The sequence below is a fragment of the Miscanthus floridulus genome, chromosome 9 (genome assembly GCF_019320115.1).
Source record: "Miscanthus floridulus cultivar M001 chromosome 9, ASM1932011v1, whole genome shotgun sequence".
Taxonomy (NCBI): Eukaryota; Viridiplantae; Streptophyta; class Magnoliopsida; order Poales; family Poaceae; genus Miscanthus; species Miscanthus floridulus.
Window position 1 is genome coordinate 53,250,973 of NC_089588.1, and position 18,414 is coordinate 53,269,386.

The following is an 18,414-nucleotide window of genomic DNA, read 5'->3' on the forward strand; positions in this document are numbered from 1 at the left end:
AACATATTGCTGAAGTGTCCAATCGAAGCTAGAGAAATAAGTGGGGAAAGAAGGTAATGTGGGATTCTTTCAAGGCAACTTCAAGGAATTTACCAGCCTCAACATTTGGTTTTCAATTTAGAAATCAACATCAAGAAGTTGATCTAGGTTCCATTCATGTGCATGAAGCTTCTAGTAACTATACAACTCACTCTCTAGTAATTGAGACCTTATACCACTAAACGAAGGAAGCAGTTAGCCAGGTTCAGCCAAAAAGTGTTCCAAGCACAACATTGACTATGGAGGCTAGTAGAAGTGTTGCAAGCACATCAGTAACCATGGAGGCTAGTAGAAGTGTTGTAAACACATCATTAAATATGGGGGCTGGTACTAGTAGGCTATACCATCGAAGGATGGCTAGACACTCTGGCCTTAACCAAAGCAAACTTATAGCTACAACCTATGTTTTGAGGCTTGTGGATCCATCAACAACGCGTTCACAAACTATCAAAGAGCTAATTTGTGCTTGATGGAATTTCAAACACAAACTCTCAGTTTACAGTATGTATAGCATGATCAATACAATGCGTCACCAAGCACATGATATGGAGGCCACCTAATTGAAAAGGTTCCACTGATGTTGCAAGACTTGTCTCGAAATTAGGTCCCGCAAAAGTTACACAGACCTTTGCTCCCTCACCCTCGAGTAGGTGTGCTTGGTTTGTTGCTGCATCAGGACATTGCAAACTAGTCAGGGAACTAGGGGACACAGTCTAGATACAGCTTATGTGTGTCTATAGGGACAACATCGCTTGTTGATATGAATAGAGGAGGAAACTATGAGACCTTGAACTCAGGAATGTTCTCAATAGGATGGAATGCCCTGCAGTTAGGTTCTATTAGCCCTGTTCCCAACCCAAAACATTGATTGCCAAGGCATGGTACTAGTCAACCTTGGTCTATAGGAAAGGGAAAATGGTGCATCCTTTGGATAAGCTTGAGGGAAAGGATATCTGCACTACTAACCGAAACCCAGCTGGTTTTACTGTAATTAGTGAAAAGATCAAGTATATGAGAAAAATGTGTTGTGGAGAGGAGTGTTGTAGCCTGAAAGCAGTTAGATTGATGCATTTGCCTTTATCAAGCACTTATCATGTGTAAAGGATAGAGAGGATCGGCTTTGCTGAATCTTCTGCAAGGTAAAATATCATGTATCTCTTTTTTCCTATTTTACTGAACCACTTCAATGAAACATTGAAGTTTTCTTACTTTAGTCAGATGGTGCATGAAGGATGTGTGTAAGGCACTAATTCTTTGGAAAGCAATCATACTTGACCCGATGTAGCAGCAATTTATTGTGCGGAAATTGCTGCCAAGGACAGTCCCATTGATACATCAATAGAGCTTGACACCAATTTTCACAAATGTCTAGCACCAGAAAGTATGTAGAAATCCTTATAGGGTCATACATCGTCTAGCATCGAGGCTCCTAATATGAATCCAAAGGATTTACATAAACAGATGTTAGCATAGTGTCATGCACACAACCGGCACTTAGGTTCTCAATGGTCACCTTCTAGAATCACAAATGCAGAATTCATTTTGGGTACATGCATTACCTGTCATGAGGTCTTCCATTTTGTAACCTCCAAAGCTAGATGTCCCTGACATTTTAGATTGTGGCCATGAATAACAATATTTCTGAAGTAACGAAGAAGTAAGCATTGCATGTACCTCACCAATATTTCCACATCATCAACATATTGCTGAAGTGTCCAATCGAAGCTAGAGAAATAAGTGGGGAAAGAAGGTAATGTGGGATTCTTTCAAGGCAACTTCAAGGAATTTACCAGCCTCAACATTTGGTTTTCAATTCAGAAATCGACATCAAGAAGTTGATCCAGGTTCCATTCATGTGCATGAAGCTTCTAGTAACTATACAACTCACTCTCTAGTAATTGAGACCTTATACCACTAAACAAAGGAAGCAGTTAGCCAGGTTGATCCGAAAAGTGTTCCAAGCACAGCATTAACTATGGAGGCTAGTAGAAGTGTTGCAAGCACATCATTAACCATGGAGGCTTATAGAAGTGTTGTAAACACATCATTAAATATGGGGGCTAGTACTAGTAGGCTATACCATCAAAGGATGGCTGGACAGTCTGCCCTTTACCCAAGCAAACTTATGGCTGCAACCTATCTTTTGAGGCTTGTGTATCCATCAACAGTGCGAGGCTTCACAAACTATCAAAGAGCTAATATGCGCTAGATGGAACTTCAAACACAAACTCTTAGCTTACAGTATGTATAGCATGATCAGTACAATGCATCACCAAGCACATCATATGGAGGACACCTAATTGAAAAGGTTCCACTAACATTGCAAGATTTGTCTCGACATCAGGTCCCACAAAAGTTACACAGACCTTTGCACCCTCACCCTCAAGTAGGTGTGCTTTGTTCGTTGTTGCATGAGGACATTACAAACTAGTCTGGGAACTAGGGGACACAATCTAGATATAGCTTATGTGTGTCTATAGGGACAACATTGCTTGTTGATATGAATAGAGGAGGAAACTATGAGACCTTGAACTCTGGAATGTTCTCAATAGGATGGAATGCCTTGTAGTTTGGTTCTATTATCCCTGTTCCCAACCCAAAACATTGATTGCCAAGGCATGGTACTGTCAACATTGGTCTTTCGGCAAAGGAAAATGGTGCATCCTTTGGATAAGCTTGTGGTAAAGGGTATCTGCATTACTAACCGAAACCTAGCTGATTTTACTATAATTAGTGATAAGAACAAGTATATGTGAAAAATGTGTTGTGGAGTTGAGTGTTGTAGTTCAAAAGCAGTTAGATTGATACATTTGCCTTTGTCAAGCAATTATCATTTGTAAAGGATAGAGAGGTCGGCTTTGCTAAGTCTTCTGCAAGGTAAAATATCATGTATCTCTTTTTTCCTATTTTACTGAACCACTTCGATGAAACATTGAGGTTTGATTACTTTAGTCTGATGGTGCATGAAGATGTGTGTAAGACAATAATTCTTTGGAAAACAATCATACTTGACCCAAGGTAGCAGCAATTGATTGTGCGGAAATTGCTGCCAAGGACAGTCCCATTGATACATCAATAGATCTTGACACCAATTTTCACAAATGTCTAGCACCACATATTTCGGGCCATGTGGTAGATCACGGATGTGACACTCCCATTGAGTCCTATGTAGTCCACTCCCCGAATATAGGACAGATAGGATCAAGTTACGAAGGAAGACAAGCTCTGTTCTTGATGTTCCTTAGTAATATCCCTTATGGGTAGATATGAAGTTGATCTTAGCGATGACTACTAAGTGTAATTGCACTAATCAACATATGCTTTGACTTGTAATTAAGAATGACTTATGAATTATTCCTCTAATTTCTACTTAGCAATGCTAATGCCATAGAAAGGAGTACTCTGAGTGATCATTTATCATTACTTATCATGTTTATCTCTTGATTTACACCTGTAATGAGTAGAAGTTTGGTTATGGTTTATCTCTCCATCATGTGTATAAATTATCAATATATTCCATCTGTCAGTCCTTTCCTTTGGTAAAAATATAAATAACGATACCTGAAATACTCCTAGGTGAAGTGCTACAATGGTATATTATCTGTGCGCCCATAGATCCCTTCATATACATATTTATATTCTTTCTAGTCACAATGAAATACTAAAGTACTATCGGTGCGGGACCCATGGGATGCCCCGCAAGGAAGGGAGAAGATCTAGTCTAATTAGGATTCTTCCCCTGTAATCTTAGTAGTAGTATTATTCTATAATCCTACTAGGAACTCTCATTGTAAACCGACTAGGATTCTGACCTCCTGACTATATAAAGGAGGATAGGGTTCCTAGGGGCGGGGGACTTTTTGGTACAACACAACACTTGACAATCAATCCAACGCAAAGGCTAACACCGACTGGACATAGGGCTATTACTCAATCAAAGATCGAGGGTCCAAACCAGGATAAATCGACTGTCTCTTGCATTAACCGTCGAGTTCCGCATACGCTGAAGCCTAAACATACTGCCCCAGGGACCCCCGTGATAGGCTATCGGTGGTCAAACATCGACAGCTGGCGCGCTAGGTAGGGGTTTCGGTGACTTTGCATCCGAGAGCTCGATGGACCTTGACAACATGATCTTCTCGACAGGATCCACCTTCATCTTCGGTTCATGGATCTGCGAGGTAGGTGACAATGGCAAGCTCCAAGGCCATCCCCTCAAAGATTCGGATCATCATCAAGACCTTTCCATTTTGGCGACAACGACAGATCAACTTGCTGGAAGATTCATGTAGCTCTCAATGTTCGATCTGACTTAGATTTCGTGGCTTCACGCATCTGATTCAAACTCAAGTTCCGCTTCTAAGATGGAGTCTTATCCGAGTTCTTTCGGAAAACCGAGTTCTTTTCAGGCAAGGCTCCAGAACACGACATCAACCTATCAAGAATACAACTCGGAGTACACTCAGAGTGCTTTAATGAAGTTGGGTCCCCTTCCGTTCAGACTCCACAACATGGCAATGTCTTATCGGGCATAGCTCGAAAGATCTCTGAATCCAGTGCTTGGAATACCACTGACGGGAGCTCAAGAGGGTCTCATCTTAACTATAACATCTCAAGACTGCATCGTCCACTGGCTAGGTTCTATTCCTGAGGATAGCGGCACCCAACTAGTCGACAATGCGACAACAACAATTCTACCCTACCAAGAAGGAGACTCGATCTGCGACCTTGAAGCCTCTATTGAAGTTATCAACAACTCTGACAGTATGGAAACCAACGCCCATGATAGAACAACTCACACTTGAGAAGTATTCATGATTCGCCATCCTCAATCACCATTGGTCCCCCCAGAAGCGCCCGACGTCAGGTCTTCAGATGAATCTGAGTCCAACATATCACCATTTACCCAGGGGCATGATGGTGAGACCAAGAGTCAGAGGCAAGCCAGGGAAAGAAAGAACAAATTGAAACAAGGACGTCAACGCCGTGCTAAGCAGCGCAAGGAAGCTTGGATCAAATATGAGTCAGACCTAGCCGAATACAATAGAAGAAAATCAGAGTGAGAGGTTAAAGAAGGACGAGCAGCGAATACACCCTATGACAAGATCTGAGAAGCACTAGAAGAACTCAGGGCGACTTCACATCCCAATGAGAAACAAGAACAACTCTAGGACTTCCTCCGATCAACAGTCCTAAGGATGCACGATGGAAAGGCCCGCTCAAGACTACTCGACAGATCAACATCTCATGAGCAGGAGGATCAAAATCAAAGGAAGTCCGCCTTCGAGAGACTTGGACCAAGTGGAAGTCACAACAGAGAAAGTAAAAGAAACCATAGTCAAAACGACTGAGCCGAACAACCAAGAAAGGCAAGAAGCAAAGCACCTACTCGAACAGTCACGCAAAACTACTCTAACCAAGACAATAGTTGGCAAGAAGGGGGCGCTGAATCAGAATACACAGAAGCCAGAACACACGATAGATTCCCCTATTTTGCAAACAGACTTGCTTCAATATGATTGCCTCACAAGTTCAAGCCATCCAACCACTCCAAGTATGATGGCAAGACTAAACCAAGGCAGTGGCTTAGGATTTACTCGCAATCAATTGAATTGGCCAGAGGAGATGATGACATCAAGACCTTGTTCTTTCCCATGGCCCTAGAAACCATGCCACTTCAATGGTTTGACAAATTGAATCCCGGATCAATCAGGAACTGGGAGGACTTACAAAGAGCTTTCTGTGAAAATTTCATGGGTATCATTACACACCCAATCACCCATGTAGAGCTAAAAGGACTCAAGCAGAAAGGAGGTGAAAGTCTCAGAAATTACTATCGACGATTTGACAAACTATGAGCTCAAGTACATGACATCACCCAACGAGAAGTGATCGAAGCTTTCTCTCACGGAATCATGGCTAGGTGGCAATTTCAAGACTTCTATAAAGAAAACCCAAGAAACAATGAAGAATTCAGATGAACAGTGGAAAAGATGATTACCGCAGAGGAAAAGACACGAGAAAGATTCCCGGATAGAAACAACAAAGACAACCCGGATAGGCAAAATCCTCGAAACAATAGACATCAAGAAAGAAAACGTGGACCAGACAACACGGTAGCGGTCACTGACAAATCAAGGAAGTTTTCCAAGCCCAGGAGGTATGACGACATTGAAAACATGCATTGCGTCTTGCACCCCAAAGGAAATCACACCCTCGGAGATTGCTACACCTTCAAAGATCGATACACAAGAAAGGATAGTAAGGAAAATACCAAAGAGGGCAATCAGAAAAAAGAAGAAGACAATCACGAAGACAAGGGATTCCAAAAATATAGGGGGACAGTAGCAGTAATGTTTGTTAGAGTTCCAGATTCTAGAAGCAAACATCAAGAAAAGCTAGCGCTGCGAACCATCATGGCAGCAGAACCGACTACTCCAAGATATCTCAACTGGTCACATTATCCAATCCAATTTTCAAGAGAAGACCAATGGACTAGCGTAGGAAATGCAGGCCATTACCCGCTGGTTCTAGATCCAACTATTGTCGGTATGACTATCACGAAAGTACTAATCGATGAGGGAGCCGGACTCAACATCATTTTTTTAGAAACTCTAAGGAAGATGGGACTACAACTCACCGGGATGATTACACCAACAAGCATGCCTTTTTATGGCATAGTACCTGGCAAGGCAGTAATGCCACTTGGACAAATCACTCTACCAGTTACTTTTGGGACTCCCTCAAACTATCGTACAGAGTTCATCAAGTTTGAAGTCGCAGACTTCGATTCATCATATCATGCAATCCTCGGGCGACCAGCACTAGCAAAATTTAGGGCAATACCGCATTATCCGTACCTGTTGCTTAAGATGCCAGGGCCCAACGGTATCCTTTCTCTTCGGAGTGATTTGAAGCGCGCCTTTGACTGCGATGTTTAGGCAATCCAAATTGCATCAAAGGCATAGGCCGCTGATGGAAGAAAAGAAATAGCCACTATTACAGTAGAATTGAGCCCAGAAGAGCTCGTGATACCAACTAAAAAACCCAGCATCCTAGCACCTTCGAAAGAAGCCGACGTCAAGCAAATCGACCTAGGCACCAGCGATCCATCCAAGACGGCAACCATCAGCGCCCACCTCTCAGCAAAATAGGAACTCGCGCTCACCAACTTTCTTTGGGACAACAAAGATATCTTCGCTTGGAAGCCGACCGACATGCCAGGGGTCCCAAGAGAGTTGGCTGAGCACAGAATTGATATCAATGAAGGCTCCAAGCCTGTGAAGCAACGACTACGATGATTCTCACCCGACAAGAAGGCAGCAATTAAAAAGGAAATTATAAAACTAATGGCAGCTGGATTCATCAAAGAAATCCTCCATCCAGATTGTCTAGCAAACCCAGTTCTTGTACAGAAAAAGAATACGAACGAGTGGCGCATGTGTGTCGACTACACAGATCTCAACAAAGACTGCCTGAAAGATCCGTTTGGGCTACCATGCATTGATTAGATAGTTGACTCAACAGTAGGATCTTCCCTATTATCCTTCCTTGATTGCTATTTAGGATATCACCAGATCGCATTAAAGGAACAAGACCAGAGCAAGACATCTTTCATCACTCCATTCGGTGCCTACTGCTACAAAACAATGTCATTTGGACTCAAGAATGCTGGTGCCACTTACTAAAGAGCTATCTAAACATGCCTTGATGATCAGATCAGCGAAAACATAGAGGCATGTGTGGATGATGTAGTAGTAAAGACAAAGAACCCGGATACACTAATTGAAGACTTAAAGCAAACCTTCGAAAACCTAAAAAGATGGATGTGGAAATTGAACCCAAACAAGTGTGTATTCGGAGTTCCTTCAGGACAACTACTCGGATTCTTGGTCAGTCATCGTGGAATCAAAGCAAGCGCCAAGCAGATTCGAGCCATAACAGAGATGGGCCCTCCCCAAAGTGTTAAAGATGTGTAGAAACTAACAGACTGCATGGCGGCCCTCAATCATTTCATATCAAGACTGGGCAAAAAAGGGTTACCTTTCTTTAAATTGCTAAAGAAGACAGACAAGTTCGAGTGGATAGGAGAAGCCAACAAAGCTTTCAAGAAGCTCAAGGCATAACTCACCTCCTCACCCATTCTCATACCTCCAAAGAAATACGAAGACATGATGCTGTACATTACGACAACTTCTACTGTGATCATCACTATGATTGTCATAGAAAGAGAAAAAGAAGGACGTGTATATAAAGTACAATGCCCCATATACTACATCAGCGAAGTACTTTCAGAATCAAAAATCTAATACCCGCATGTGCAAAAACTACTCTACGCCCTCCTGATCACTTCACGCAAGCTTCGCCACTATTTCAAAAGCCACAAGATTACCGTGGTGACAGATTTCCCACTCGGAGACATCTTACACAACAGAGACACAACAGGGCACATATCTAAGTGGGCAATTGAACTTGGTGCTCTCAATATCGATTTCACCCCACGGAAGGCAATTAAATCTCAAGCCCTAGCTGATTTTGTTGCCGAGTGGATAGAAATTCAACAACCTATGTCAAATACCATCCTTGATCACTAGAAGATGTACTTTGATGGATCACTCAAGCTAGGCAGAGCCGGTGTAGGTGTTCTCCTCATTTCTCCAGATGGAAAACAACTCAAGTACATCCTTCAGATATTATGGCAAGCTACAAACAATGAAGCAAAATACGAAGCCCTCATCCACGGGCTACGAGTGGCAATTACCCTCGAAATCAAGCGTTTACTCGTTTATGGCGATTCAGCGGTAGTCATCAATCAAGTCAACAAAGATTGGGACTGCACCAAAGAAAACATGGGCGCTTACTGTGCTAAAATATGAAAGCTCGAAAAATATTTTCAAGGATTAGAAATTCTACATGTCCTGCGCGATTCGAATATTGCGGCAGACGTCCTCGCCAAGCTTGGATCAGATAGGGCGAAGGTCCCACCTGGTGTATTCATAAAGGAGTTATCAGCTCCCTCTATCAAACAACCCGGTGAGATAACCCCTAAAATCTCAGCTAAAGGCACCTAGATTTTGGTAATCACCACTTCATGGACCTAGGTTTTTATCGATTACATCAAAGAGAATAAGCTGCCAGCAGAAAAAGAGGAAGCTACCAGAGTTGTTTGCAGAAGCAAGAATTACGTCCTAGTGGGAGACAAGCTCTACAGAAGAGCCGCATCATCAGGAGTACTCCTAAAATGCGTCTCATTTGAAGAGGGCAAAGAGATCCTAGACAAAATACACTCAGGTTGCTGTGGAAATCACGTCACTTCAAGAACACTAGTCGGCAAAGCATTCCACACCGGTTTCTATTGGCCAACCACTTTGAAAGACGCAGAAGAACTCGTCAGAAGATGCAAAGGTTGTCAAATGTTCGCAAGACAAGCTCATGTGCCAGCTCACAACCTCATCTGCATCCCACCTGCTTTGCCTTTCTCCTACTGGGGGCTGGATCAAATAGGACCTCTCAAGAAAGCAAAAGGCGGTTTCGAGTACATCTTCATAGCAATTGACAAGTTCACCAAGTGGATTGAATACAAACCACTCACAAAATACAGTGCAGCCAAAGCAGTCGAGTTCATCCAAGACATTATTCACTGCTTCGACATGCCCCAATCGAATCATCACAGATTTGGGTTCTCCCTTCACAGCCATAGAATTCCAAAGTTGGGCACAGGACTATGACTTTAGAATAGATTACGCATCAGTCGCACATCCAGAGGCCAACGGACAGGTCGAAAGGGCTAACGGACTCATACTAGCCGGATTAAAACCAAGATTGTATGAAGAACTAGTAGACTATGGATCAAAATGGATTGAAGAATTACCCAAGGTCGTATGGGGGCTACGAACTCAAATAAGCAGGGCCACCGGATACTCACCTTTCTTCCTGGTTTATGGATCAGAAGCCATACTACCTGCCGACTTGATCTGGACGTCACCAAGGATAGAACAATATGACAAAGGAGAAGCAGAACACACCCGAAGATTACAGCTCGACTGTACAGAAGAAGTCAGAGCAAACGCTACCCTTCAATTAGCAAGATACCTCCAAGGATTAAGACGCCGCTACAACAAGAATACCTAGTCTCGATCATTACAAGTCGAAGACCTAGTACTAAGAAGAATACAAAAAACCAACAGATGCCATAAACTACTCAGTCCATGGGAAGGTCCTTTAATCGTCCCAAAAGTCACCGGACCAGGCACATACAAGTTAACAACTGAAGACAGAAAAGACGTCAACAATACATGGCACATCAGCCAGCTATGAAGATTCTACGCATGAAAACAACTCAAGGGAAAATATATATACAAGCCACAAGAGATCAACATTCATGGTCAACAAAGATAGAGCTCATCAACAACATATGTACTATTATGACCTATCAATATTCATGATCAATAAATATGGTTCTTTCTCGACAAACATGTCTTATTATGGCTTTCCCCGAGTTGTTTCAAAAAAGCAAAATGGCTAAAAAGACGCCTGAGCATACCGGCCAAAAGCAAAAGAGCTGAAAACATGCTTGAGCCCGCCGATGAGAGTAGCTAATAAGCTAACACCCGAACCAAAAAGCAAAATGGCTGAAAAGATGCCTGAGCATACTGGCTGAGAGCAAAAGAGCTAAAAACATGCTTGAGCCCGCCGATGAGGGTAGCTAATAAGCTAACACCCAAACCAAAAAGCAAAATGGCTAAAAAGACGCCTGAGCATACCGGCCGAGAGCAAAAGAGCTGAAAACATGCTTGAGCCCGCCGATGAGGGTAGCTAATAAGCTAATACCCAAACCAAAAAGCAAAATGGCTAAAAAGACGCCTGAGCATACCGGCCAAGAGCAAAAGAGCTAAAAACATGCTTGAGCCTACCGATAAGGGTAGCTAATAAGCTAACACCCGAACAAAAAAGCAAAATGGCTAAAAAGACGCCTGAGCATACCGACCGAGAGCAAAAGAGCTAAAAACATGCTTGAGCCCGCCGATGAGGGTAGCTAATAAGCTAACACCTGAACCAAAAAGCAAAATGGCTGAAAAGACACCTGAGCATACCGGCCGAGAGCAAAAGAGCTGAAAACATGCTTGAGCCCACCGATGAGGGTAGCTAATAAGCTAACACCCAAACCAAAAAAACAAAACAACTGAAACTAAGCCTAAGCATAAATCAGAGCAATTTCAAGACAAGACCCACCAGCTCCTTGTTCCAAATAGCAAGAGGCTCAGAGGCTACACTCAGTGGATCCCAAGAAGCGCTACACGGTTTCGCTCAAGAAAGCACTCGGACGATGATTGTTCCTACTCAACAAGACTTGAAGGAACAAGACGAGGCTTCCAGAATTCAACCATGAAGTGCTCAGGGGCTTGTCGATCATAGGATGTTTTTTGAAACCAAAGATAGGACCAGATGCTGACCACACTCCGAGTTAAGCCAAAAAGAAGAAGCCGGAGATGTCCTAAGTCCATTCAGTACTAACGAGAACACAAAGTTTGTCGAGACAACGATCTATACCGAGTTGTTTACAGGTCATAGACAAAAACCAGACAAGCACTCGACAAATCAAGGAAACCTATCAAGATATCAATCTACATATACTGAGTTGTTTACAAGGCATAAACGAAAGCCAGAAAAGCACTCGACAGATCAAGAAAGTTTGTCAAGACAGTGATTTACCTAAGCCGAGTTGTTTACGAGACAAAGAAATACAGACAAAGAAGACATCAACAAAAAATAAAGAATCTCCATTCAGTTTTCAAGTATAGTGTTTTGTTATAGAAGCTGGAATACAAAGGTCGATTACATCAGGCATTGTCATCAGGAGAAGAAACATCAATGTTAAGATTATCTACAATCTTCCTGGCTAAGTCATCGACCTCAGGCTCCAACCTCTCAACAGCATCCAGGTACTCTTGGCTCTCGGCTTCATCGGCAACCTTGGACAAAGGAAAGTCTAGAGAAATAACCCGGACCTAGGCAAGAATGTTCCTGGTACACAGATGGGCGCACCTCTTCATGAACTCCTGGAAACGAGTCGGCACTTGGGGAATAAATTGAGCCCAAGATTGACCATCATCCGTTGGAGTTCAGAGAAGGTCGGCTACTGACCAAAAAGACTTCCACAAAGCATTCTAGTTATCAGTAGCCATTGCCAACTTACCAGTCAAGTCTTGAATAGTTTTTTGGGCCTACACAAGATCCCTGTCAGCTCCACGCCTAATCAACTTAGCAAGCGTGAGTTCTTCTTGAGCTCGAGTAATTACCTCCTCAGCCTTGTTGTGGTTAGTGCGGACGAGTGTCTTCATCTCCTCGATACCCTCTGAGAGCTTCTGCTTTTCAACTCAGAGAGCTAGGCCAAGCAACAAAAACAAGTCAACAGAAAGGAAAATTAGAGTACAAAATAAAAACAAGTTAGCAAAAAGGGAAGTCAGAATACAAAAGGAAACAAATAGAACCAGCAATACCTTTGCACTCGTTCTTCATGGACTCCACTGCAGCATCCTTTTGCTTCTCCGCCTCTACCACCTAGGCATGAAGAGCCTTCTCCTCCTTCTGATGCGTCTGACGCTCAGTCTCTAGCTCGGCCCGATAGAGGTCAAGCTCTGCCTTCAGGGTACTCACCTCAGAGGACAATTTCATCTCATTTTTAGATGAGAAAAAGAAGCCGGTATGATCATGAGAAAAAGACTGAGCAAAAAGAGACAAAGAAAAACAAGACATAAGGACAGAACAAAAATGAACATCTAAAGAAAGAACTGCAGAAAAACTTACCTAGAGCCTTTCCCCAAAAGAAGTCGCAAGGGTCGATAAGCTTCCCCAGGTGGCAGTTAGCTCCGACAATCGATGAGTGGCATCAAACTGCTGCACCACGTCATTAGCAAAAGGCGGACCACCGAAGGCAAGAAGAGGAGAAGGAGAAGCCGGCCGAGGTGAAGAAGACACGACCAGGGCAATCTCCTGGGAAGCCAAGACAAATCCCTCAGATGAACCTACCACCATGGCCACGGTCACCTCAGGAGCCGGCAAATCAGTAGTTGTGAACTCTGTCCCCCTCACAGCCACCTCAGCGACCATGCGTTCCGAGTCCTGAGACTCAGTACGTAAGGGCGCACTAGAGGTTTGACAAGAAGTCAACTGGAGGCTTGGGAAAGACAAAGGCCTGAAAGTTGACAAGGAAACTCGTCAAAAAGAATAAGAAAAAGGAGAACAGAAGCAGAGAAATAAAACCAGAATTCACTCACTCAGCTATCTTCTTCTTCATAAAACCAAAAGAAGACCTCGCAGGGGGAACCATGGCAACAAAAATGTCACCGCCACTTGGTGGAAAGAGCGGCGTAGCCGGTACCAGAGCCCCAGAAGAACTCGGTACCAGAGCTATAGAAGAACTCGGTGCTGGAGCCCTAGAAGAACTGGTACCCGACGACCGCTTACTACAAAGAAATCAAGACCAAGGTCAGAACAAAGGAGGGGTTCAACAACAGGAAAACAAGAAAAGAACTCACCGACTCGCGACAAGAGGCGCATCATCAGCCTCATCTTTCTCCTCACTCTCGACCAAGGCCACCATAGATCCAGCTAAAAAAGGACAAAAGTACTCGGTCAAAGATAAAAACAAATAGCAAAAGGATAGAGTGTATTAATATGCTCACCTAAGAGCATGCTAGCTACAACTGGAGTACCTAGACGAGTACTCAACTGGCAAGACTTCTTGGCAGCAGATGGAGCAGAAGAAGAACTATCCGCTCACCCCCTCTTTCCAAAAGTACGAGGAGCTCGAGGGACTGGACGAGGAACATATTCTTCATATACGTCAGAAAATGCGGAAGAAACACCAGGAAGCATCATGGTAGTTTGAAACTTACTGGTCAAGGACGCCCCAGCAAGACTACCCCCAGCCTCCACATTTATAGGGACATCAGCAAGGAGAATTGGATCAGCAAAATTACACCCCAATTCCTATAAAAGAGTAAAACAACAAGACAAGGAAGAATAAGCAAAAGTGGATACAACAAAAGAGAATCAAAAGTACCCTCATAAAGAAAAGAACAACTCATAGCAGGGGGCGGGTTCTTAGTGCTGTACTCAAGGACAGCAAGCGGAACAACGCTTACTCCTTTCAGCATGTTCTGGAGATGCTCGAGTACCTCCTCGTCGGTCAACTCAAGGGTAGGGACCATATGAGAAGGGTCCTCCACCCCAGAGCACTTGAAACCATAATGTTTGTGCTCCTTCAAAGGTTGAACTCGACGGTGAAGAAAACTCAAAATAATACCGAAGCCGGTCAAGCCTTGCTGTTTCAGAGTGCAAATCCTCTCGAGAAAATGCTTGATTGTCTGGAGCTCAGTAGTCGTCATAGGGTTCTTTTTCCATCGGTCATTAACCAAGGGACCAGATCCGGAGTGAACAGAAAGAGGAGGAATCAAGTTGGCAGCATAAAACCAGTCAGCATGCCAATCCCTCACAGAATCAACTAGGTCATAGTCAAAGAATTTGCTTCTAAAACCCTAGCGAAACTGAATCCCGTAGCCACCAAGAACGCTGGTGTCATCGCGGCGAGGTTGGGGCTTTAGACGAAAGAAGTAATGAAAGAGGGAAATAGAAGGAGGAATTCCAAGGAAAGTTTCATAGAGATGAACAAAGATAGAAAGATGAAGGACAGCATTGGGAGCAAGATGATTCAGGCAAATCCCAAAATAGTTAAGAAATCGATGAACAAAGGCAGAAGTGGGAAGGCAGAGACCAGCACGGATAAAGGAGACGAAAAGAATAATCTCACTGGGACTTGGAGCAGGGTCCCGCTGCTTGCCTAGAGCTCTCCATTCAGCAATATCCTTGCTTTGGATCAGACCATCACCAACAAGCTCATGAAGCTAGTCTTCAGTCGTTGTAGGAGCCGGCCAAACCTTCTGGGCAGCCCTCATGGCCATGAACTCTTGGTTCTCGATCACAGAAAGTGATGACTCCTCGTCCACAAAGACTGTCTGGGACTTGCTCGTGGCTTTCTTCCTACCCATGTACTAGCGGAAGCAAAAAGGCACTAGGGAAAGATGAGGCTCAGACGGTGGCGCTCAGATGACGGCAACAATGGCGGTGGTGGATTTTTGAAAACTAGGGTTTCAAGGCAAAAGCGGAGCAGTGAAGAAGAAGATGAAAGGCATTTAAATAGATTTTACAGCAGTAAAACGTGGCCCACCAGGCCCATTTTATCATGGCATGAGGATGCAATGGTCCATCTAATGACGCAGCTAAATTGATGGACGACTCAAATCCACACAACGGTATAGTTCAATAGGCAGATTTCAGACTTATCCATCCAGCACCATGGCGGAGTGATCATATTACCACAAAAAAAACTCATCAACAATAAAGCAAAGGAGGGTTACCTCACAAGGAGCGCAACAACCCGGTCCTTACAGAAAGAACTCAGAAATCTCATCAACAACCGGGACATTAGGAAAATAAAGAATTACAAGTCAGAAGGCAAGATTCTTAACATCATAACTGGTTTCAAAAAATAGAAGATTACACATCTTACAAGACCCAACGAACTTAGTACCACGACAAGCAAAGTAGCAAAGAGGAACCCAGACACGGCTAGGCTCTGGAATGACTACGTGTTCCAAATTGCTACTCGGTAGGACAAACCGCCCTCGGCTACACTATTATCTTCAAAGGACGAGCGCAGTGCATCCAAGGCGGAAATCAGCAGCACGGCGGGACAACATGGAACAGAGAAGGCCGGCAGGCATCTGTCTACCCAAGTCCAATGTGATGCTAGATATGGTGTTGATCTGCACTGGACAGTCTCAGGGCAGGCGACGAGGATCAACCCAGAACTGCCAGATGAAGGAACGAAGCCCACATCACAAGACTTCCTCCAACTACTGCCACGTATATCCTGGTACATTGCTACCACGGGATTAGTCTACCTCTAATCCCTATCACAAGACTTCCTCCAGCTACAACAAGATATACAAGAACTACAAAATAAGCCTGGGGGCTGCTCTACTTCACAAACTATCATATTCATGACTACAGAGACTTCAGAACAAGCAACAAAATGCTCAATGAATCAAAACAACACTCCAAGAGGGTATTTATAGACCGAAGGAGCAGCGCACATGGACCAGGAGCACCAACAAAACAAGCCTAACAAAGGACACAGTGAAAAGACAGAACTCAATAATGGAGGACTCAGAAGTGAAGGAACAGTACTTGAAAATGAGCATATTCAGAAGAATATACCAACACTGTGTAGCTCATGAACAAACAACATTTATACTCAACTACCACCATGCAACTACACCTGACAAACAGCAGACTACCAGAGAACATGCCAATACCCTGCTTCCGAGTTCTTTCTAAACAAAAGAACCCGAATATATGCTCGGAGGCTGCAATAGGAGAGGTTTTTAGTTCTTTTGAATGATAGAAGATTCAGGACCCTCCAACTTTTTGTTCTAAATAGCAAGAGGCTCAGGGGCTACACTCAGTGAGTGCACTTTTTATTCAGAAAAAGCGCACGTCACAGAAAAGACTTCTTCAAGGCAAACCACTTCAAAACCTTAAGACAAAAAGAACCCAGAATGAGCCATATTCGAGTTCTTTTTGACCTTCAACGAAGAAACAGAGTAGTTTCAAGACAAGATCCTCCAGCTCCTTGTTCCAAATAGCAAGAGGCACGGGGGCTACACCTAGATGGATGAACTTTTTTCAAAAAGCACACACCACTCGAAGATTCAAAGAAGCGCTGCATGGTTTCGCTCAAGAAAACACTCGGACGACGCTTGTTCCTACTCGACAAGACTTCAAGGAACAAGACGAGGCTTCTAGAACTCAACCATGAAGTGCTCGGGGCCTTGTCGGTGTGGGACCCATGGGATAGCCTGCAAGGAGGGGAGAATATCTAGTCTAATTAGGATTCTTCCCCTGTAATCTTAGTAGTAGTATTATTCTGTAATCCTACTAGGAACTCTCATTGTAAACCGACTAGGATTCTGACCTCCTGACAATATAAAGGAGGATAGGGTTCCTAGGGACGGGGGACTTTTTGGTACAACACAACACTTGACAATCAATCCAACGCAAAGGCTAACGCCGACTGGACATAGGGCTATTACTCGATCAAAGATCAAGGGTCCGAACCAGGATAAATTGACTGTCTCTTGCATTAACCGTCGAGTTCCGCATATGCTGAAGCCCAAACATACTGCCCTGGGGACCCCCGTGGCAGGCTATCGGTGGTCAAACATTGACAAGTACTTCTTAGTGTCATTCTAGTGAAGATGCTATGAAGTATCAACAAGCATTTCTAGCATCATAGCTAGGGATGACAACTTAACAAAAGTGATGTTAAGAAAGGTCAACAACATTAGGTGGCTACTTAAACAAGGGACAAGTTAATAAATACCAACAAGCATTTCTGGTGCCATTGTCGGAGAAGGTAGCTAGGCAGAAGGAATATTGATAAACTTTTACTTATTGATAAGATCGAGAAAACCATATACCTCTGCTCGAGCAGGTACCCTTGTTCTATCTACTTTTATATCTTATGTAGGGTAATGTATGACTGGTTTTAACCTTCCAATAAACTACGTTGAAGTTCTAGAAGCACTATTCAGGAGGACTAAGGCTAAACTTAATAAAGTATCAGCTTTAGAATCGGAAGACAACTAGACAAGGCGGAGCTTAACACTAGTTTTCGAAGCCATGGCCAACATGACTCTCCGTGCACTTTCACCATCAAGGGAGTTACCAGAGATGCCATATTACTTCGCCTCTTCCCATTTTCACTTTTGGGGAAGGCAAAGCAATGGTTCTATGCCAACAAAGATAGAAATACTACATGGGAAAACTGCTCCACTGCCTTCCTAGCAAAGTTCTTTCCCACGGGCAAGACCAATGCTTTGCGTGGAAGGATTTCAAGTTTTCAGCAGCAACATGATGAATCTATCCCTAAGTCATGGGAATGCTTTCAAGACTACATATCAGAATGTCCTCATCATGGGATGGAGAATTGGCTACTCATGTAGACTTTCTACCATTGGTTGAGTAATAGTACCTGTGAGAATATGGATGCTACTGCTGGAGGTGCTTTCTTATCACTCACAATCCTAGGTGCAACAACTCTCATAGAGAAGATGGCCTACAACCAAGGTTGGAATGAAGAACGTCTTTAGACCTGCAAGAGAGGTGGAGGTATGCATCAACTCAAGGAGATAGACATGCTATCTGCCAAGATGGATCTACTGATGAAGAGGCTTGAAGATCGAGCCAATGAGAAGCAAGAAGTCATGCACATTCATCATTCCCGCATGATGTGTGAAGAATGTGGCAACA

General features: G+C 43.6%; 1 non-coding gene and 1 pseudogene across 1 annotated transcript; one reads left to right on the forward strand and one right to left on the reverse strand.

The window, feature by feature from the left end:
- The first annotated feature begins 317 nt into the window (after window positions 1-317).
- LOC136479906 (uncharacterized) lies at window positions 318-2,795 on the forward strand (annotated as a pseudogene).
- Window positions 2,796-17,976: 15,181 nt separating this feature from the next.
- Window positions 17,977-18,085, reverse strand: LOC136484489 (small nucleolar RNA R71). The gene has a single exon (XR_010766008.1). It is a non-coding gene; the product is annotated as a small nucleolar RNA R71 (small nucleolar RNA).
- Window positions 18,086-18,414: the final 329 nt, after the last annotated feature.